The sequence below is a fragment of the Lonchura striata genome, chromosome 12, assembly GCF_050655825.1.
Source record: "Lonchura striata isolate lonStrDom1 chromosome 12, ASM5065582v1, whole genome shotgun sequence".
NCBI classification, from domain to species: domain Eukaryota; kingdom Metazoa; phylum Chordata; class Aves; order Passeriformes; family Estrildidae; genus Lonchura; species Lonchura striata.
In genome coordinates this window covers 1,714,739-1,737,110 of record NC_140714.1, presented here as the reverse complement: position 1 = coordinate 1,737,110, position 22,372 = coordinate 1,714,739, and the positions used below count along the sequence as shown (strand labels likewise).

The window sequence follows — 22,372 nt, the reverse complement described above, 5'->3', positions numbered from 1 at the left end:
CGCTGCCCCTTGGCCCCGGTGAATATTAAACATGAGAGCTGCCATGCAGATTAAAATGTTCATTTTAAGCAGCCTGGTTTGGGGCCTGCTGGGATGTGGATCTCTTACTCTCCCTGCTTTGGGTTGGGAATTGTTCTTTTCCACTATGGAAACTCCATCAGATGAAGACCCAAGTTAATTTTTTAAACCTTCTTTGAAGCCACACGTTTCTGCTTCAGGATTTTACCAGTGTGTTCCTGGACTTTGATTATTTTGGGCACCTCCACCATGTCAGTAACACAGAAATCATCATTTTCAGGCCTCTGCCATAATGAACAACCACTGCCCTGAAATGAAGAGCACACCAGGGAAAAGGCACTCAGCTCATCAGGGATGTTCTGATGCCTGTTGCTACGACTTCCAACTGAAAGGAAACAAAGCCAGCCTTCAACAATCCAGGGAAAACACCAGCCAGGGAAGGAATTAGATCATGAGACAAAATAATTTTGCTCAATTTTCCTTCACGAGTGACTAATGAGATTTTGTGTCCTCAGAACAGCCCCTCAGCTGGGATCTCTCTCCTCGTTTCCTAAGTTTCAAGGAGGTTTTAACCTTTGATTCCCTAACTCCGTGGAGATGGAAGCCAGCTGGGATCAGCAGAGCTGCTGGGACCCTGCAGCCCAGGATGGGTTAAGGAATCCCCCACCATGTCCCACCCTGTCGAAGAGCACCCTAGGTTGTAGGGCAGCTTCGTGTGGTGGAAAAATTTCTCTTTTAATTCATGTTTCTAAAGAAAGGCTTAGTAGTCCCTTGTTGTTTGGTTTTATGGTTGTTTATTGTAAGTTATTTAAAATATTGTTTTCTTGGGCTGCTGAGGTTTGTTCAGCAGCTTAGGCAAAGGCACACACACACCCTGACATCATCTCTGACTCCTGTCTTTTTCTTCTTTCTTTTTGCTTAGGGTTGGTGTTATCTTTTATATGGTATATTATGTGTTATATGTTTATATATATTTTTTTAATACTTACTACTTATATTAAATGGTGCTTTTTTGTTTTAAACTAATTAGTGAGTGCTAATATAATTAAAAACATGGAGGTAAGGAAGAAGAAAGAGGGATGATAGGACAGGCCTAGATCTTTCTATCTTAAAACTTCTGACCCTCATGTGCAAAACAGAAACCCCCCTGTATAATTATTAAAACCCCCCTGTAGAGCACTCAAAAAATTCTTCCCTCTACTTTGTGACTACTTCTACTCTAATATCTAAACTTTTGTGACTTCTTGTTCTCCCTGCAAGGTTGGTAAATCGTTCCATGGTTCAAACCCAAAATCACAGCTGTGTCCAGCTGCCTGCCAGGGTCTCAAATGCTTCTGACCTGGGCCTGGAACATCCAAAAATGTCTGAGGCACATTTTGAGTTCCCACACTACCCCAGGTGAGGGTCTGATCATCCCCCTGCAGCCTCAGCAGAGGGGCACAAAGCTCCCGGGGTGAGGAGGAATATAAAATGTAAAAGACTTTAGAAAATATAAAAAGGCCCCAGAAAGTAAACATAAAGCAAAGGAAGGCTAGCAAATTTCAAAACCTTCTCATAGGAAGCTGAGAAGTTAAGAACCAAGTTAAAAACCATTTATATTTATCATAAGGAACAAGAACGAACAGGAATTTATTGATACTTTGAGATGTGAAAAGTCCTAGATATATGCTTTGCAAAGATTGAATGTTTTTCTATCTTATATAATGATTTACTGTGTATTCTTTGAGGTTCATAGAGGTCCTTTTGTTAATGTTAAACCCACGTGGGGCCTTTTCTTATTGGTTAGAGTAAAATAACTTTGCACCTTTTATTTTATGCTATTAGTTCACAGAATATGTAGAAAAAGCCTTTGCATGAGTTGCCATCTTTTCTCTGATCTGGATTTGCATGGATGTTGTTCTTTCCCTGTGTCTCTTGCTTTTTGCTTGTATGATACAGACAGAAGAGAAAATAAATCCTAAGTCTGCAACCAGCCAGGGTCCCATCCCGTTTTTGAGACATGGATGGGTCCAACAAAAGTGGTGCCCCAGCTGGAACATCTGGAGCAGCAGATGCTCTGCAGCCCCTGGTGACACCCCATCCCTAAATCCCGAGGGCTCTGCTCTCCTTGGGAAGCTCCAGAGCTGTCCTTGGGAAGTTTCAGAGCAGAATGTGCTGAAGAAAGGCTGCAGCCTCCCCCAGGGGCTCAGCATGCCCTTCTCCCACAGAGTGCTGAGCTAACTAATTGCTAATTGCTCATTACTGAGGATGGATGGAAACTGAGGACGCACAAACCCCGTGTGGCCACACAAATCCTGCTTTGTAACCACATCTCTGAGAATCCGAGATGATATTTGCATCCAAAAAGTTTGTCCCCTCTGTAACAAGTGTGTGGAAAGTTTGTTTAGTGGATTATAATGGATAATCCCTCCTGCCCCAAAAATATCTGCAGTTCTCGGTCACCAGAATTTCCAAACTCTTTGGGAATACTTTACTCTGGTTACAAAGCAAAAAAAGATATGGGGGAAAAAAACCCCAAAATGCCTCCCAAGCAGACAAAAAGAGCAATTCTCTCCAAAGGAAGCAGCAAGCCACGATGCAGCTCCTGGAAATCCTCCCCAGGAGCAGGGTGTGGGGAAGGGAGCCCCAGCAGCTGGAGGAACATCTGGAGCCAGATGTTCCTCCAGAACATTCCCTTGATCCAGAGCTTGTGGCAAGGACCAAGCTGGAAAGGAGGTGCTGGAAGGGAGGAAGGGTCCAGCTGCCAGTCCTGCTCCAGAGATTCCCTCCAGGGCTTTTATCCCTTCTCAAGGAACATGAGTCAGTCTTTTCTCTGTAAAATTCAGCTCCACTCCAAACCCATGTGCCACTCCCCCTCCCAGTGTTGATACTGATCTAAAAATATTTAAATTGAAAAATAATATAATTACGCTCCTTTCTTGTTCTCCGTGTTTGTATTTGGAGGCTTTTAGAGGAAATTTTTAGATCTATCAAAGTATCTGGAAATGCACTAATTATTTCAATGATGGTAGGATCCCAAGTGGCAAAGTAAACATAATTACCCATGTTAATAGAAAACAAAATCAGCAACACTTCAAGGCTCTGTGGGCTTCAGATGGCAAATATTGTCACAGTCAAACATTCACCACAAAAGGACATTTATTATGATTTTAAGTAAAACCCCACCAATTTAACCAGGAATCTCAATGACCTTGTCTCTCAGGATCTCCCTTAGTGGGAAAACCTCAGTGTGAATGAAAAGCTCCCAGATTTTATAGTTGGATTATTTTGACTTGGTTGTGCCCTGCTTTAAAACCCTGCAGCTGTGTTTTCTTTTCTTAACTTTTCAAGCAAGTTCTGGGTGTCAGAAACCTCGGGTATGGTTGTTAAAAAGCTAAGAAAGAAAGTGAAAGGATTTCACTGATTTCACTTTCTGCTGAAAATCCTCCTTTTCAGGGAACTGAAGGGATATCACTGGATCTTTTGTCACTTTTGTGAGCCTGTAAAGGTTTGCTTTAAGAAATATAACAAAAAGAAAATAAAAAAGAATACCAAAACACACAGGCTGATGCCTAAACCAAGATTTCTCCCTCTCTCCTCTCTCCAGGAGCTGTTCCGTGTTTCAGGCTGTATTCACCTCTGGCTTTGAAGCTCGGGGAGATTTCCCCTCCATTCAGGGAACTTTTGGTTGTGAAACAGCAGCGCTGGGACAGGAATGTCCCAGGGATGGGGGAGCTGCTCCGGGCAAGGGACAATCCCTGGGTCCAGCCCTGGGGACACGAGGGGAGGCAGAAGGATGGAGCAGCCCCACGGCTGCCACTGCCAGCTGAAATTTAGAGCAGAACATTTCCTTCAGCCTGGCAAGAACTGGCAGGGAGCCATTCCCTGCCCAGGATGAAGTGGGAAAACCCAGGATGAAGTGGGAAAACCCAGGATGAAGTGGGAAGCAGGAGGCACCTGCTGGGTGACAAACTCCAGTGCTGGAGCAAGGACCTGACCCACCTGCCCAGGCTCTGTCACCACGCTGGTGGTGACTCCCCAGGACACAGAATTGCCCAAAAAAAACCCCAAAAAACCCAAGAACTTGCTCTTTTGCTGCTACTATAGTTTCTTTCCCACAATTCTTCCCCTTTTGGCTCTGGAAAGGGTTGGGTGGCCATGGCAGTCAGCAGACATCACACACCACCTTTACCCACTCTGTGCTTCCCAAGGGCCAGAGTCAGTGCTGGAATTAGCACCTCATCACCTGGCAGGACTGCTTATCTACCTTATTCCTGGAGGTAAAATGCAATTAGAAGTTTAAATGATAATTAAATGGAAACCTTTTAAATCTTGATTTGCGTATTCCCAATTTTTGCCTTCCTTCCCTGTGCCTCTCTGCTCAGCTGTCTCTGCCAGGGCCTCTCCTTGCAGTCTGCTTTGGGCTTAGCATTAGGTGATGAAGCATAAAATGATATTTAAATACTATAATTTCAAGAGCAAGCAAAGAACATCACATTTATCTTCACTAACCTTGAATATGCCTGTCCCATCTAATGAAAAAAGTGATTGAAGGGACTTATTTCAGCTTACTGTCCCAAGGCCCCCATAAAAGCTGAATGGTAATTTAATTAGTTTCCTTTCTGGTGATTAACTAGGAATTTCTGATCATTTAATCTGAGTGCACTTTGATTCATTAAGTATCTGTTTCCATTCTTTTATGAGGTGATTAAATAGCCCAGCCCAGGTACTGCTGTCATTGGGGCTGCTCTGGACTTTGAGACAAGCAGGTAGGAAACGTGCAGGGTGGGAGCTGCATTTCCAAATCTTTCTGGGAAAGGGAGAAGCTGATAAATCAGCAGTCAGTTCAGCCTGGCAGAACTCTCAAAGCACAGCTCAGAGCCAGGGTGAGGGAGGGAGGTGCAGATCTCCTGTGACAGTCTCAAGCTACGTCAGGGAAGGTTTAGGTTGGATATTAGGAAAAAAAAAATTCACTGAAAGAATAATAAAATACTGGAATTGTCTTCCTAGGGAGGTGGTGGAATCACAATCTCTGGATGTGTTTAAAAGAAGACTGGACATAGCACTTGGTGCTATGGTCTATTGAGGTGTTAGGGGATGGGTTGGACTTGATGATCTCAGAGGTCTCTTCCAACCCCATTATTCTGGGATTCTGTGACTCTGGGATTCTGGGATTCTGCCTCCATCCCAGGCAGAGGAGCAGCAGCAGCTGAAACCAGCCAGGGCTGGGCACTGATGGCACACTGGGCTCATTCAGGGGCACATTTCCCCTCTGCCCTCCTGACAGTGACATTTCTCCTGAGCACAGCAAGTCACTCACTCTGCTGCTAAATCCCCCCTCGCTACCAGCAGGGCTGTAACTGCTGGCCTGGCTCATAAAGGATGATTAAATAAATCTACTCTACTGCTCTGAAGACTGAGAGTGCTATATACTTAACTTTTTATTTAGATTTAAAGCTTATTATAAAGGATCTACGTACTCTCCAGACACCCATACCAAAAAGGAAACTCACAATCCATTAAAATGTTGCTTAGCACCATAATGTAATAAGGGAAGTTAAATTATCACACAGCTGATACTGCAGCAAAATACACTTCATCAACTCCACCCTGAGAGAAAATCTGAGTACCTGTATGAGGCAAAAGATGCCAGACTGGGTTTCTGAGCACAAATAACCTGTGGTTTATTTTAATCATTAAGCCAGAATGGTAAAATGGGATTTGATTCTTTGTATGAAAAGAAAAAAAAAAATAAAATCCAGCAAGTGAATGGTGCCTCAATTCTATTTTCATTTATTTTGACTCCCAGATCAGATGGATATAAAGAACATTTCCCTCTCCAGTGCTGGAATCAGACAAATCTACATTAAGCACAAAGAAAAAGTGACAACAAATTAGGAAAGTATCCTACTTCTCCAGCCTGACATACAGCCCAACCTGCCAGCAAAATCTGCCTCCCAAATAATTCATCTGTGCCACGCCACTTGCCAGAATATTGTTATTTCAGAGGAAGCCTGGCTTTTTAATTATATAGAATGCTGTAAAAGGTGTTGCAATTCTAATTGTGCATTAAGAAAGTGTCGTGATAGTAAAGATGTATCAGGTGATATTCAGGAGAACAATGCCAAGATGGGAGCGTGGAGGAAAGGCTGCAATTATTCCATGTAAGCTGGGATAGTTAATCATTGTGTTGGACTGGAGGAAGTTTCTGGTTTGCATTTTTAAACAAGTTCTTGTCTCTCCTTTTGGCAAAGTGTCATTTTGCAGGAAGAGAGCCACAAGTTATTCTCACGGGCACTGCAAATGAAGTTAAAACAAGGACAAATCCAAGGCCACTGCCCCAGCAGGAGCTGGCAGGGCACAGCCAGGTCCCCAAGGACAGCTCACGCTGCTGCTGGGAGGGCTCAGCAACGGGGTAACACTGATGTTTATGAACTTTTAGGAGGTAAAACTTCATAAACCTGAGGTTTAGGAAGTAAATCCTCCTATCCACTGAGTTCAGTGCAGAACAAGCTGTTCTTACTGACTCAATAAAAACCCAAACCCAAACAAACGGAATCTAAAGCAGCCTCACTTGAGAGGCAGCAGCCTCAGCCCCTGTGAAGAGACAATTTGAGCAATCTCTGAGGAGACAGGTTTTGAAGGTGAGCAAGAAAACAAACTGCAGGATTAGGTCCAGGCAGGCTCCAGTCCTGAGGCTCAGGTGGGTTCTGACCCTGGCTGGAGGGAGGAATAACCCGACTGCCACGTTCAATAATGCAACATTAAATTCATTTTCTAAGCACACACACCTGCACAAAGGTGCCTCAGCAGTGGTGTCTGCAGGACAAAGTGATCCAGAGGTGAAATTGGTACTGCTGAGGAATTTGATTTAGTCACAGAGGAGGGAAATGATTGCCTGGCCCTCAGTGGCCATGGTGGGCCAGCACGAAGCCAGCCCAGCCCTGGGGTGCCTGCAGGAGCACTGGGCAGTGCCACCCCAGCAGGGCACTGGGAACAGCTCAGGAGCTGTTCAGCTCCCCATGGAGACACTCAGCCTCACAAGGACAAACCCTCTCCCTGAAGCTGCCCTCCTTGGGATTTGGGTTCTGGCAGCACCAGGACCATGGGGAGTGGGTCAGAGGAACCCAGGTTTGTCACTCTGATTCTTAAGATTTCCTAAAGCCTTCTGAGTTTACATTCTGTTGGAGAACTTTCCCACACAATTTCTATGAACAACATATTGTTTTGCATTCTTTTATGGGGGTGGAGAAACTTGATGTACTGGTGGTTTGTCCAACGTCTTTGGAGAGGTGGCCCATTCACTCTCCAACCCAATGTCACCTTTGGGAAAGTATACAAGTTGGAGAATAAACTTCCTTGCAAATAGCAGGTGGCTCGTGTTGTGCTTTCACATGTCCTGTAGCAACACAAGTTTATCCTAACAGGGGCCCGTTGGCCACTCTGCTCTGTGGACAGTGTAACAAGGACCAAAATAAACCCCAATGCTCCCCACACCTCCCCTTCCCAGCAGGGATTCCTCCCAAGCAGCTGTGCCCCAGCTGCTCCACAAAATCACCCAGCTGGGAAGGGAGCACTGCACTGCTTCTTCTGCACTCAGGCACCATTCCCTGGTTCCTCCCATTCACACACACCCAGCAGCACCCACTCTTCACCCAGACTGAGGATTCACCCTGGCAGCACCAGCAGTGCCTCTGGTGAAGCTCCTGCTGAAGCACAGGAGCCTCCAGGAGCAGAGCTGCTGGAAATGATGCTCCAGAACAGCCCAGCGTGGAGTTACGTGAGGATACAGCAGGAGAAGATGAAGATGAGAAAGAAATTACAGCAGGGACACTTTGTTCCACAGCCCTGAATCCCTTCTGGGTCATAGTCCACTTGCTGCTACGGGATGCTCATTACTGGAGCCCACGTGAGGAAGTGCAGGAAGGAGATTAAAATGTTCAATCATCTGCAAGGGCTCCCCCGATGAACAGCAGCGAGTGCTGGAAGAGCAGCTCCAACACAAAACACTGCACTGGGCTCTCGTCGTGCTGGGAACACGAAATGAATTCCAGGCATGGATGCAGCCAGGGCTACCCGGCTAAGGAGGATGTTCCTGGAGCCAGATCCTGTGGGCACTGCCCCAGCAGTGCCCAGGCGCCACGTGTGGCCTTGGCGTGGTCCCACAGGGCTTGGAGGAACAGCCAAAGAGCACCTGAACCACCAGAACCCTCAGGAACCACCTGATCACTCAGGAACAGCCAAACCACATCTGAACCCTCAGGAACAGCCGAAGTACACCTGAACCACCTGAACCCTCAGGAACAGCCAAAGCACATGTGAACCATCAACAGCCAAACCACATCTGATCCCTCAGAAACAGCCAAACCACTCCTGAACCCTCAGGTACAGCCAAAGCACACCTGAGCAGACCTGACCATCAACAGCCAAAGCTCACCTGAACACACCTGAACCCTCAGGAACAGCCAAAGCACACCTGAACACACCTGAACCCTCAGGAACAGCCAAAGCTCACCTGAACCCTCACACCTGAACACACCTGCCCTGTCAGGAGCCACCCCTGTCCAGAGCCTGGGCTGGGCAGGGCCCACGTGGCCACAGCACAGCAGAGGTGTCCCACAGACAGAGCCAAAAGCCTCATTAGTGTAACAAGATGAAACATCATCAGCCTCAGGTGGAAAGTTTCCTTGGAAAATTCTGCCCTGAAACCTCTGGCAGCTGCCAAAGAGGAAAATCAAAGCAACTGTGGCCAGCAGAACCCTCTTCCCTTACAAGAAGTCAGCATAACACCCTGGCATCCAGAAATGCTCCAAAATGCACAAAACCTCTTCCAAATCAATTCCCCCACACGCAACAGGTCCCTGCCCTCCATGTGCTTTTCCTTTTTATCCCCAGAGAGAGGAGTGGGAGTGGTAAACCAAAAAAAAAACCCTAAATTTAAAACACTTTGAGTGTATAAAGCAGAACTTTTTCCTGGTGGCTGCCAGCACACATCAATCATTGATGTCAGTCCAACTCAACAGCACAGCCACAGCACTCAGTCCTTGAGGGCCCCTTCCAATTCCAGATATTCCACGATCCACCAAACCAAACCAAAGTCACCTCACAGCAACTTTAAGAAGATTTATGGCACTTCCCCATTTTCCATGGTAAGGGATGCAGCAAATTTAAATTATTTAACCCACATCTGTTGAGTCAGAGGTGGCTCCTGCAAGCTTGGTTAACTTGAAATGCCATTGCAGCTTTTGGCTGGCTTTTCCCACTCTCCCACTCACAGTATGGCAGGGAGAACAACATCCTCCCACGCCTGGGAGGGACAGGACCTGCCACACTCCTTCCACACACAGGCAAGAGGCTGGCAAAGGCTTTGGCAGACAGCTTTGGGCTGTTTGCTGCAAAAAAAGATCCCAGAGAAGGGGCTGAGCACCCAGAGCGTGGCATCCCCAGCCTCAGAATTCCTTAAATTCTACTTTAAGAAACACAATGAATATGCAGGAAACAACTTCCTCCAGCTCTTTTACTGAATTGCTTGGTTTTTACCCATGAAATCACTTTCTCATTAAGACAACTTCTGTGTATTTAAAAATAGGAGACTGGAGAAATGTAGAAATGCTCTAAAGGAGCTACATGGATTAGGATTAGGAAGAACAAAAGTCCTGCAGAGCTTCACCACAGAGGAGGAAGCTGAAACCCTGGAACCCTCAGCCTGTATTGCCCATCCCTGTTTTACAGATCTCTGTAATTTCCCCCCACAATTCCCTTTTTATTGTTATCACAGAATAGTTTGGGCTGGAAGGGACCTTAAATCCCACCCAGTGCCACCCCTGCCATGGCAGGGACACTTCCACTGTCCCAGTTTGCTCCAAACCTCATCCAACCTGGCCTTGGGCACTGCCAGGGATGGGCCACACCCAGAACACCAAATCCAGATTTCAGCATCAAGAAAACATACATGTCTTTAATTTCCAGTACTTTCTACAGGTAGGTGTTTGAGGCCACGGGAGGTTTTCTTACTCCATATCAATGCTCCCAGGGAGGCAGTTGCACCACTGTCATGTCATTTCTAACAAGTTTACATTGGGTGGGAAATCCTAAACGACCTTGCTCGGGCGCCTGCCTGATCCCAACCTGCTGAAGAGCTCTCCTGGCATGAGCTGCAGGTTATTCATCTTTTATCCAGGTGCATGCACACAGCCCTGACTCATGCACCACCAACAGATGGGAGGAATCTTGTATTTATGAGCTGCCACCTTTTTTTTTTTTTTTTTCTTTTCCCTAGAAATTAATTTTTCATTAAATCTCTTTGAAAAACCTTTGAATTAACAGAGTAACTCCATTCAAGGAGAAAACCTAGAAAGGGTAGTTTTTAACATATTTGTGCTTAATCAATTAAGCAAATTGACCCTCTGGATTTTGGACAAAACACTCAGGGCAGGTGTGGCATTATCCCTTCTGCTTAAAGCCAGTTTTCCATGTCTCTGGGAATTCCTGTGGATATAATCACCATGAGTGTTAATTAAAAACAGGCAGAGGTGTCACAGGGAAGGTGTGAGAGCAAAAAGGGGACAAGCCCAGGAGCAGCTCCTGTGCCTCTGCACCCTGAGAAATTTGCAGATTATAGATGATGCACAAAGAACAACTTAGTGGTGGGTGTTTTGTCAAAAGATTTACAGGTTTGGAGTGGCTCAGGTATTTAATTGTTCACTTGATGGGAGCTTCAGTTGCCTGGGAAGAGCTGGGAGCACAGCAGGAACCCCAGAGGTTCAGGGAGAAACCTCTTGTATTATATTATCATGTGTATAATAATTAGTATAGAATACAAAAATATATAAATAAGTGCCACTTGATGGGAACTTCAACTGCCTGGGAATATCTGGGAGCAGAGTCCCCAGCTGGTCACAACAGAGTGCTGGGAGAAATCCTCCTGCATTATTTTATCATACACATAATAGTCTATTTACTAATTAATATAGTCCCATATAATTAATGGGAACATTAGTTATATTGTTATATATATTATATATATAACATATGTAGATATGTATATATTGTATATATATTGTTCTATTAGTGAATAGAACAATAGAGATAATATTTCTGTTTGGCTTATTGTTTCATCTAGCATATAAATAAAAGATCTCTTGAAAGAACCAACTGAAAGATGCATTAATAAAACTCTTAGCAATTCCTTCAAAGGAGATGAGTTTGGCCCAGTCCCACCCTGGCACTTGTGGGAACAGAGAGGGGTTGGTGCCACCATCAGGGTGGTGACAATGCCACGGCTGGTGGCACCATCAGGGTGGTGACACTGCCAGGGCTGGTGGCACCATCAGGGTGGTGACACTGCCAGGGCTGGTGCCACCATCAGGGTGGTGACAATGCCAGGGTTGGTGCCACCATCAGGGTGGTGACACTGCCAGGGTTGGTGCCCCCGTCAGGGTGGTGACACTGCCAGGGCTGGTGGCACCATCAGGGTGGTGACAATGCCACGGCTGGTGGCACCCAGGGCTGGTCTGGATGCACCCCCAGCCCCTGCTCCCAGCCCCAGCCCCCAGGGGATGAGCCAAGCCCTCTCCTGCTGTTCCAAACACTAAGCTGAGCTTTTCCAAGCCGTGTACAAATAACCACCCACAGCAAAAGCACTGCTGGAGCACCTGGTTTACACAGCAAAGGCAGGAAATTAAGAAATGCCCAAGCTGAAACAGCTGCCCCCACTGGGGCTTGGCACAGACATCGGAATTTCGGGGCAGCTCCTGCCCTTGGTCAGCTCTGGTTCACTGGGGATGTGGTTCACCCCAAATCCTGACATTTCCACAGGCACTGCTCAGGTCAGAACACACTCCCACACAAGTGGGGAGGATAAACCAGGCACAAGTGACACATGAGGACAGGCCTGGGGACAGCTGGCAGCACATCTGGATGTCCTGGGGACAGACAAACCCCACAGCTGGCCTGTGGCAAACCATCTCAGCTGTTGAACTCCACACATGCAAGCAGAAGGGGGCCAGAGGAAACAATTTAGCCCTAAATATCTTCCCTGTTGCCTTCCCACCCTTGTGGGAGCCCTGATATTTATATGCATGAATGATTTATTCCTCTATTACCAGTTACCTCCTTTGATTAAATATATCAGGGCCTTTTAAGTTATTTCAAGGCTACAATCATTTTAAAATTAAATGATCCTTTGAGTACCCTTTGGGAGCTGAATGCTAAACTGACAGTTCCATAATGCAAAAAAAATGGTAGTTGTGCTCATTTTATTTAATTAAACTGTACCCTTGATCTAGCAAACCAAATGGGAGAATATTAACCTTATTTTTTACTTCTAGAAAAGAAGTAAAATAAAAAACTGGACATTCTGTTGTCATGGTCACACGCTGTCTTTGTTCAGCTGACACCTAAACTGTTGTGTCACGCAGCTGTAATTTCATTCATCAAAGGCCCCCAAAAGAAGATTTCTGCGTTTTACCCTGCTACTGATCGATTATGTCCAAGTAGGAAACACTTTAAAAACTTTTCTCCCTTCAAGCTTTGCAAAAGATCTGAATTTAAATGGCACTTTTAAGGCTCTTTGGAGCCCAAGTACAACAGCAGCCCGGCTTTTGAAGAGCGCACAAAAATACTTCTGGCCCGAAAGAAAGGAATGAAGTGACAAAAAGAGGAAGATAAAAGCAATTCCAAGTCCCAAACCTACAGAATCCCCTCAGTCTTGGCCTATTCTTTAGAACTAAACCTCATTTTGCAAATCAAAGGACCAGCTGCTAAACTTGCCTTAAAAAAAAAAGAGGTAAGTCCTGAATGCAGGGCTGAGAGAGTCCTGCTGCCATCAATCAGTCCCTGAGGTCCCCCTGCTCCCACCAGGGGTGTCCCCATCCCTGGACCCCAAATCCTGGGGTTCCAATGCCCAGGGATGTTCTCCCATCACTGAGTCAGTTCCTGGAAAAGAAACTTTCAGTGAGGCATCTGGTGGGCTTCACCTTCAGGAGGTGGCTCAGCTCCATCAGGGCTGCACGAATGTTGTACCAAAAAAAGCCAAATGTCACTATTCAGAGACAGCAGTGTGGATCCTCACATATGGAATATGGTGGTACTGGGAAAGGGACAAAAGAAAGGGGAAAAAAAAAAAAAAAATCTTTCTTTGGACAAAACTTAAAAATCCCGAATTTCACACAGAAGCCTTCAAAGTCGATTAAAAACAATTCTTAAAACAACTCCCAGCTTTCACTAGTGCTTAACAATGTGTTTCCCTCAGTGAAGAGGCACTTCAAATTGGATTTGCAGTTCTGTCTGGATGTTTTATTTCCCTTTGTGGTCTAAGTGATCACTGCTTTGTAAGATTCATCCTGGGCAATTAATATATCAAGCAGAGAATCACACCAGGGATTTCTCCAAAGAGATTTTGGGAGCTCCTGCCCATAGATCCCAACCCTCTGGAAGATATAAAGCAGCACAAGGATGTCACAAAATTAAAGTCACTCAGTTAAAATGAACATGGCACCTCGTGCACCCTACTTGTGTTCCACCTGATAAAAATCTCAGCTCTGCAGCCCCAAACAACAGGTGCTGGGTGATAAAAGTCAAGACAAAAGTGCTAAAGCCTCTCACATACTTTCCCCAATTTCTACAGCAACAGAGCTGTGACAGAGGGCTCCTGACTGCTCAATTTGATGGCCAGGCAGACTTATAAAAGCTGAGTTTCCTAGGGGAAGGCATAATGAAATCAATGCACTCATGAATATGGATGATGGGCCGGGGCCATCTGTTCGCCACCAACATCTTTTCTTAAAACAAGTTTCAAATATTTCACCAGAGACGTCTGGTATCTTTATTTCCACGGATAAAATTAGACCTTGGATTTTCACCATCTCCGGTCATTAAGTGCTATTGTTATGGAAATGTGGAGGGGTTTTTTTCCCTCCACTGATAATCAGAAGATGGAGTGATAAAACAGTTTGACAAAGTTCAGGTGGAGATTTCATCGGTCTGCGGAGGAGCTTCACAATATTGACAGTCAGGGCACGCTGTGTGTAATGTAAATATAATTCCACTGTCCTCCCCAGGGAACAGAAGCCTGGGATGTCCTGCCCTCATTTGTACCCTACATCCACCTGATTCCCTTTGGTTCCCAGAGAAAACATCATAAAGCATTTTTATCCCACGTTCATGAGGCTGGCGCTGCTTTACATGTGAGGAGAGGGGCACGGGTGGAGGAGCTGCTGCTGGGTGGGGATGGGAGAGAGCCAGGACTGTTGGAACTCAAAATGTCCCTCAGACATTTTTGGATGTTCCGAGCCCAGGTCAGAAGCATTTGAGACCCTGGCAGGCAGCTGCAAACAGCTGTGATTTTGGGTTTGAGCCATGGAACGATTTACCAACCTTGCAGGGAGAACAAGAAGTCACAAAAGTTTAGATATTAGAGTAGAAGTAGTCACAAAGTAGAGGGAAGAATTTTTGAGTGCTGTACAGGGGGTTTTGGTTTTGTACATGGGGCTCAGAGGGTTTAAGATGGATTTGGGATTTGGGCCTGCCCTGTCCTCCCTCTTTCTCCTTCCTTACCTCCATGTTCTTGTTGATGTTGGCACTCACAGATTAGTTTAGAGTAGAAAAGCACCATTTAATATAGGTAATAGGTATTGGGAAAAACTGTAACCATGTAACACGTAATGTACCATATAAAAGATAGAAAATCACCATTTAATGTAGGTAATAGGCATTGGGGGAAAACTGTAAACATGTAACACGTAATGTACCATATAAAAGATAGAAAATCACCATTTAATATAGGCAATAGGCATTGGGAAAAACTGTAACCATGTCACACGTAATGTCCCATATAAAAGATAGAAAATCACCATTTAATATAGGTAATAGGCATTGGGAAAAACTGTAACCATGTAACACGTAATGTACCATATAAAAGACAGCAGCAGCCCTGGCGGGGAGAGAAGAAGCAGTTGGGGTCAGAGAGGATGTCAGGGTGTGTGTGTGCCTCTGCCTGAGCTGTGAGCAAACCACAGCAGCCCAAGGAGAAAATCTTTTAGATAACTTGCAATAAACTGCCTTGAGACCAACAACAGAGACTGCTGAGCCTTTCTGTGGAAGCTCGGGCTAGAGGAGAGACTTTTCCACCACCCTTGACCTAGGGTGAGCTCCGGCACAGGATCTCCTGGGATTTTCAAGGGATTCCTGCCAGACCCTGGGCTGTGTCCCTGCACTGGGGGAAGCTGAGCCTGAACCAGGCAGGGCTGGCCCAGCCCCAGGTGGCAATCACAGAGCTCCTGAGTGCCAAAGCCAAGACTGGGGATGGAAAACCCAAACCACAGTGGGAACAGAAAATCCAAACCCTGGAGAAGGGAGACTGAGGGTGATTTTATCACCACACAAATATTTTAAGGGCAGGTGCCAAAGAGGAGGGGGAAAATTCTCAGTGGTGCCCAGCCACAGCACAAGTGACAACCTGAAACACGGGAAGTTCCAGCTGAACACGTGGAAAAAAACACATTATTTTGTGGATGGCAGAGCCCTGGAGCAGATGCCCAGATTGTGGAGTGCCCTTCCTTGAGATATCCAAACCCACCTGGACTTTTCTGGGTGAGCCCACTGAGCAGGGGTTGGACCTGGTGCTCTCCAGAGGCCCCTTCCAACCCCAGCCCCAATCCCAACCCCAACCAGCTCGGGTTCTGGGGGTCCCCAGCTCTGGGGCAGCAGGAGCAGAGCTGAAATCTCTCACAATAACAATCTGTCTAAAGCAGGCTGCTCTCAGTTGCTGTGTTCAGTGTTAATTAATAATCAGCTCCTGGTTACTCAGAGCAACCAGGAAGCTGAGACAGCCCAGATGAACAGAATTCCAATGGCTCCTGAAGAAATGAATCTAAGGACACACTCACAGCAAGGGAATTGGCTCAGGGTTCTCCTCCTGGGGTCCCACCAGCCTGGCCAACATCAGCACCTGCTCCAGCCCCACGGGCTCCAGCAGTCCTACATTTGATGGCACACTCAGTTCCAAACCAGAGCAGATACATGAGCAGTCCTATGGTGAACTCTGAAAAAAAAAAAAAATCCAAAAACCCAAAAAAGAAATTAATTTAGGTATTGAACATTTCAGTTTTACAATATTCCTCTCCATTTCAGCCTATTGATAGTATTTATGTGGCTGTTAAAAAAAAATTCCAAATAAACCTTAGTGAAAAAGATATGGGAGTAAAAACATTAAAATTGAATATTATCAAAATAGTCAGAATTATATAAATAAACCTCAAAATATCAATACTTGCCCAAACCTTTTGGTTTCAATGAAGTGAGGTTTTGGTCAAAAAAGTGCCCCAAGTGGGATCACCCAGGGATGCTCAGCCCTGGGGATGGAGAACAGCCTGGGCTCATTTCCCAGAGGAATTTCTGCAGCTGATCCGAAGCATGGACAACCTGGGCAGGTTATGCCATAACAGCTTTTCCATTTGCATCCAAATTTGGGGCATTATGCTCAGCCTGCTCATCCACTTCCACTCAAAGGTGCAGCTTGCTCAATTTGCATAATAACTATCTCCAGCTAATTATCCCCATTTGTTCATGGAAGCAGCCACTTTCTGTAGGGCTTAAAATTACCATAAACTGTGCATAAGATCAAGACAACACCGATTTATCTTATTAACAGCGAGGAGTTTGTGTGTTAATTAGCAGGGGATTACTTTGGAAATGCATTCAGATGTTCTCAGGACCGGTTCACCTGCCAAGCCCCGAGCACCTCTCAGCATCTGCAGCTCAGGGCTGATGCAGAGGAGAGCCAGAAGCTCCAAGAGGCCAGGGAAGCACCCAGGGAGTCACAAAACTTGGAATTCCTGTTTGGAAAACAGCCACACGCTGTGTTGGCACTGCAAAGGTGTAGGAACCTCTGGGACGTTATTTATGTGGGAGAGTTGGAGGAAAGTGAGTTAAAAGTGCTTGCAGCAGTGTGTAGGTAAGCTCAGCAAGCTCCTGCACACAGTAAAATTTGTTTTCTGCATTTTTTTGGATGGCATTTTGGACAAATTGTTACTAAAGGTGCAAAACTCAGTGCCTCGCTGATATTCTCCTTCTCTGCTTCATGAGCAGCTGCTCCAGCCTCCCCCTTGCAGCAGCTGTCAGAGCACTTCCCATAATATTCATGGGTGCTCCACCTTTTCCAGCAGCAGGTGGTACAATTTCTGTATCTGCAAATGATCAGCATTCAAACCCAGATTTTCCTCCCGAATAGCTACTACACAGCTACAAAGTGTTATCTTTCCTACACATGTTTTTAATACCCCCAGTAAAAGCTGAAGTGAGGACTTGTATTTAAGGGAAAGATGTTCCCATGAAACTTTAAGTGAGAATTTCACACTGGGAAAAGATTAGAATAATACAGCCTCTCAAGTACAGAGCCATTTACTCTCCATTTTTCCTGTGCCCCAGAAATAACCTCCTTAATTTTCACTCCAGGGTTCCCACAGGCACCCATGTGGATGCTGGGAATTGGACAAACTCCTTACACAACCAAAGGAACTCACAGGACACAAAGAACAAAAGAAAAGCAGCTTGCACTAAACAGTTTTCATTTTAAAGACCCCAAACCCTTTAAAAAGAACTGCAATGTGAAACTCAAGCTAAAATAATTATTCACTGCTTTTCCATCAAAGCCAATGTTGATATTTAATGGAAATGGGCAGTTTTCAAGCCCATACTCATGTGCTGCACTAAATTTCCACAGAAAATGGGTCCTCTGTCTGTCTTCTCAAAAATCCATGGAATTTGAGCACAATCCCTTCCCTGGTAAAGCCATGAGACACAGAATGTGGTTCCCATAAACGGCATGGCCATAAATCTTTATTTCCTGGTGGCATGATGGATTTCATAAGACAATGGATTTAACAATCCCTTTTTGCCAACCAGTTCCCTAATTGCTTAGGAAACCCTTTCTGGGTTTAAGGAACTAATTTTCCACCGTGATCCTGAAAAGAGCTGGAGTGTAATTGCCAGGGAGTTAATGCAGTCATTGTGCATATTTTTGTTCTTCATTTTCCTAAGAACAATCTGAACCTTCCAGAGAGATAACAGAGACTATCAAAGGCATCTTTTACATCAGGTGAGGCTCTCATCACACACCAACCCATGCAGCTAAAAATTCAATGGCAAAACCTGCATCAGCTGCTCTCCAAAATTGTTTTCCATGTCAATAAAGAAGCAAGGCAGAAATAAATAATAACACAATGGCCAGAGGTGCTGCTGCTTTTCAGCAACCTGCTGGAATTACTGGCCTGGCTGTATGTGAGGGCACAAAACTGAGAATTATTCCTTCCCTAGCCATGCCAGGGGGCTGGAACTAGAATCATTTATATTGGAAAACATCTCCAAGGTCATCGAGTCCCAGCTGTGCCTGATCCCCTCCTTGTCCCCAGCCCAGGGCACCTGGAGTGCCACCTCCAGGAATTCCTTGGACACCTGCAGGGATGGGCACTCCAAACCTCCCTGGGCAGCTCTTTCCAAGGCCTGAGCACCCATTCCATGGAGAAATTCCTTCTGCTGTCCAAGCCAGCCCTCCCCAGCACAGCCTGATGCCGTTCCCTCTTCTCCTGAGGGATCTGATGATTTCTGAGGTCCCTTCCAAAGAGAACCATTTATGTTTCTGAACACATCCCTCCCTTTCATCCCCAGCTTCCTGGAAATGGAGTCCACTCATCTCATCCCTGCAGCACGTCCTGCCAGGCACAGACACTGCCACCACCACCATCATCATCATCATCAGGCATCATTTTGTGCTGGGAGCTCCCAAAAAACACCCCCCTGACAGCAACACAGCCCTGCACAGGCTCTGTTATCATCATACACACCAGCCCAAACACCAACGAGCCAAGTGCAGCGCCAGCTCTTTGATTCTCATGCAAAGAAAAAGGTTTTTTAAAATTCCAACCAGGCACTCATGCCATCTTCCTTGGGCAGAGTGCACCACAGGGAGAGGGGGAGAGGGGAGAAGAGGGGAGAGGGGAGAAGAAGGAGAAGGGAGAGGGGAGAAGAAGGAGAAGGGAGAGGGGAGAAGAAGGAGAAGGGAGAGGGGAGAAGAAGGAGAAGGGAGAGGGGAGAAGAAGGAGAAGGGAGAGGGGAGAAGAAGGAGAAGGGAGAGGGGAGAAGAAGGAGAAGGGAGAGGGGAGAAGGAGAAGGGAGAGGGGAGAAGAAGGAGAAGGGAGAGGGGAGAAGAAGGAGAAGGGAGAGGGGAGAAGAAGGAGAAGGGAGAGGGGAGAAGAAGGAGAAGGGAGAGGGGAGAAGAAGGAGAAGGGAGAGGGGAGAAGAAGGAGAAGGGAGAGGGGAGAAGAAGGAGAAGGGAGAGGGGAGAAGAAGGGAGAGGGGAGAGGGGAGAAGAAGGGAGAGGGGAGAAGAAGGGAGAGGGGAGAAGAAGGGAGAGGGGAGAAGAAGGGAGAGGGGAGAAGAAGGGAGAGGGGAGAAGAAGGGAGAGGGGAGCTCACCCAGCCTTCTCTGGGGTTGGCAGGCTAGCTGACACAGATAAGAAAACCCAACTATTTCCCACAGATGGCCCAGCACTTCCTGCAAAGAATGTTTTAGGCACAAGGCTGATTTTGATCTTAAAGACTAAAGAAACATCAAAGGGAAATACCTGTGGGTATGCAGCAGTGCTCCAGAACAAGCAGGGGCTCGTGAATACCAATTGATAAATATTCTGTATAAAAATCAAACCTCTGGGTGCAGGTTCCACTGAGAGCACACCTGAGCCCTGCCCTGCAGCCCCAGGGATGCTGTGACCACCTGGCCTTGGCTTTCAGCAGAGCCCAGGCTGCACCTGAGCTTCAGATCCAGCTCCTGGCCCATCCCAGGGCTCTCCCTGTGCCCACCTGGGATTTTGCTCCTGGCTTCAGGCTGGGCTGGGCTGCAGGTGGGATTTTAGGTGCTGATGGTAAAATCAAGATCCAGCAAAAACGAGCATGGACCTCGACTGAAACCAAAAGGACAGTCATCAAAAATGGCCAGATTTCACCTGATTTCTCAGCAAAACGAGCAGCAAAAAGCACAAGGCTTTGCACAGCTTCCCAGCAAGGACTTCCCACAGCCCACAAAATTCATTTTGATTTATCTTCTGCACTGCTGTTTTCAGCTGCAGCTGAGGAGCAGAGGGGGGTGCATGATTTCATTTAGAGCTCTGCTGTTTCAGCCTGGCACTCCCCAGCTCTGAACAGCTCTTTGCAGTTGCCTTCACAGGCCAGCATCATTGCTATTCTCACCCTGAGCAAACACTTGTAAATCTGCTAAATGACTCAAATTTACAGATTTCTCCCTCTCAGTTTGCTGGATCACTGTCTCAAACAGTTTCTCTGCCCAGTCAGATTTTCAAAGCAAGTTTATAAAACCAGCATCTGTTGATAATCTAATACGTCTGGAAAGAAAATATTTCTCTTTTCCACACAATGCTGGGAAAACCTTGAAACTTGTAAACAAGCAAGGGATGTGACAGCAGCAATTGGTTTCTGTTAACAGCAAAATAGGAAGGAAGGAAAATATGAGTAGAAAAAGCATCTCTGTGCATATTTAATATCGTTTTTGTAGCAAGGCACTTTCATGAAGTTTGACTCAGTGTTGTAATTAAAATGTTCTGTAACGGTGGTAATTACCCCATCAGGTAAGGCACAATGGATGGCAGAGCAAACCTACAATATAATGATTATTTCCAAGTTGCATCTCAATTTTTGTGCATTTTAAACACCTTCCCTGTGCCTGGGAAAGGGATTTTTAACAGGGTCCTACATGTGACAGCGCAGCCCCAGCCTGGCACAGTGGGATTTTTGTTATCTTTGTTTTTCCTTTTTAATAAACTACATCTTTTTGAAGAGAACTAATTATAACAGATCCAGTGATGAAATATAATCCAATTAAACCCCACCTGAGCACACCTTGATGGTGCAGAGCGAGGTGAGAGCAGAGGCTTCTCCCAGTTCTCCCCACCACTGAGCATCTCTGCCTCCAGGAGCTGAAAAACCCTGGAAACTTCTGGAAACCCACCCAGAACATCCAAAATGTCACAGAAATTATAAAGCCCTTTCACTTTGCAAACGGTTTTGAGGAACATTGACCTTGGGGTCAAATTCCCTTTTTTAGGGGAGGAGTGGTGTGTTCAGCCCCATATTAAACCAAGGTAACATAAAGCAGCAGAGTACTCCTGCAATTCAGGGGTTTGGAGCCTTCACAAAGCATTTTGAGTGCTGCAGGAAGATGAATTATCTCCCATTTCTTGCATCAAACCCTGATGTCATGTCTGGAAAAACACTAAACCCTGTCAATTATTTGTCTTCCCAGGTTCCATCCGTCCTTTGCAGGCTCGTCCAGCAAGAAAATAACCCCTTTCACTTTGGAAAGGGGCAATAAAGATGATGGATGCTTTTTGGAGTTTATTTTTGCTGTGTCCATAAACATTCCCCTAATAGCTCATCACAGCTGACGAGGAGCTTGGCGGAGCCAACTGCTGTTGACTGAAAATATCTGACAATTTTTTTTCTCCCAAGCCTGCTGTACAGAAGCAATTATTATTTATATTTGAATAGCACTTTCCTGTGATCAGGAAATATATATATATATTTGTTATAATTAACACAGGGCCCCGCCACGCAGGCTCCATTATTGAGCTTTTATTAAAATATCCTATTTTAGCCCCTCTCACTCCAGGGGAACCATGAGAGGCCTGAGATTTTTATCTGGCACATTTCATTTTCCCCTACACACCAAGAAAATTAAATCACTGAACCAAATTCAAGGCAAGAGCTGAGGAATCATCTCTTCGATTTTCTTTTTGGTCCCCAGAATGCTCCAAAAGGCAGAAGAAAATCCCAGAATGGTTTGGGTTGGAAGGGACCTTAAAACTCATCCAGTTCCAGCAGGGACACCTTCCTCCATCCCAATTTTTCAGCCCTGAATTCCTGCTCTCCTTGCTAAAGATCATTGGGATGATGCCAAAGGACTTTAACAAAACTGCTTTTGGATCATTATTTTTTGATTATTATTGAATTTTTAAATGGCCATTTTTATCTGTCTACCCTTAGAGAAAAATCACAGCAAAGGAAATGAGACCCACCCAAATGCTGAGGTATTGGAGACACTCTGGAGGGAGGAATAAGTGCAGCTTTTTAAAACACTAGCATTTCTAGTGATACCTGGATTTGTGGGAGTGAAGAAAAGATGAAAAACATCTTTGAGCAGCTCCCACCACAAGCTGTACATTCAGAGGGGACAGACAAGAGCATGGCCTGATAAAAATGGGATCTCCCAGCTTTGCCCTCTGGAATCTGGAAAAAGCCATGGTCATGGGCCCACCACCCTTCCTGCCCTCGATATGGGACAAAATGTGCATTTCTTGGCCATAAAT

General features: G+C 45.7%; 1 long non-coding RNA gene across 1 annotated transcript in view; it reads right to left on the bottom strand.

Moving 5' to 3' along the window:
* LOC144247000 (uncharacterized) overlaps positions 1-22,372 on the bottom strand; it is a 117,447-nt gene that overhangs the window by 61,992 nt on the left and 33,083 nt on the right. The window contains exon 2 of the long non-coding RNA XR_013340719.2: positions 15,885-16,039. This is a non-coding gene — a long non-coding RNA (uncharacterized LOC144247000). The remainder of the gene's footprint in view (positions 1-15,884; positions 16,040-22,372) is intronic.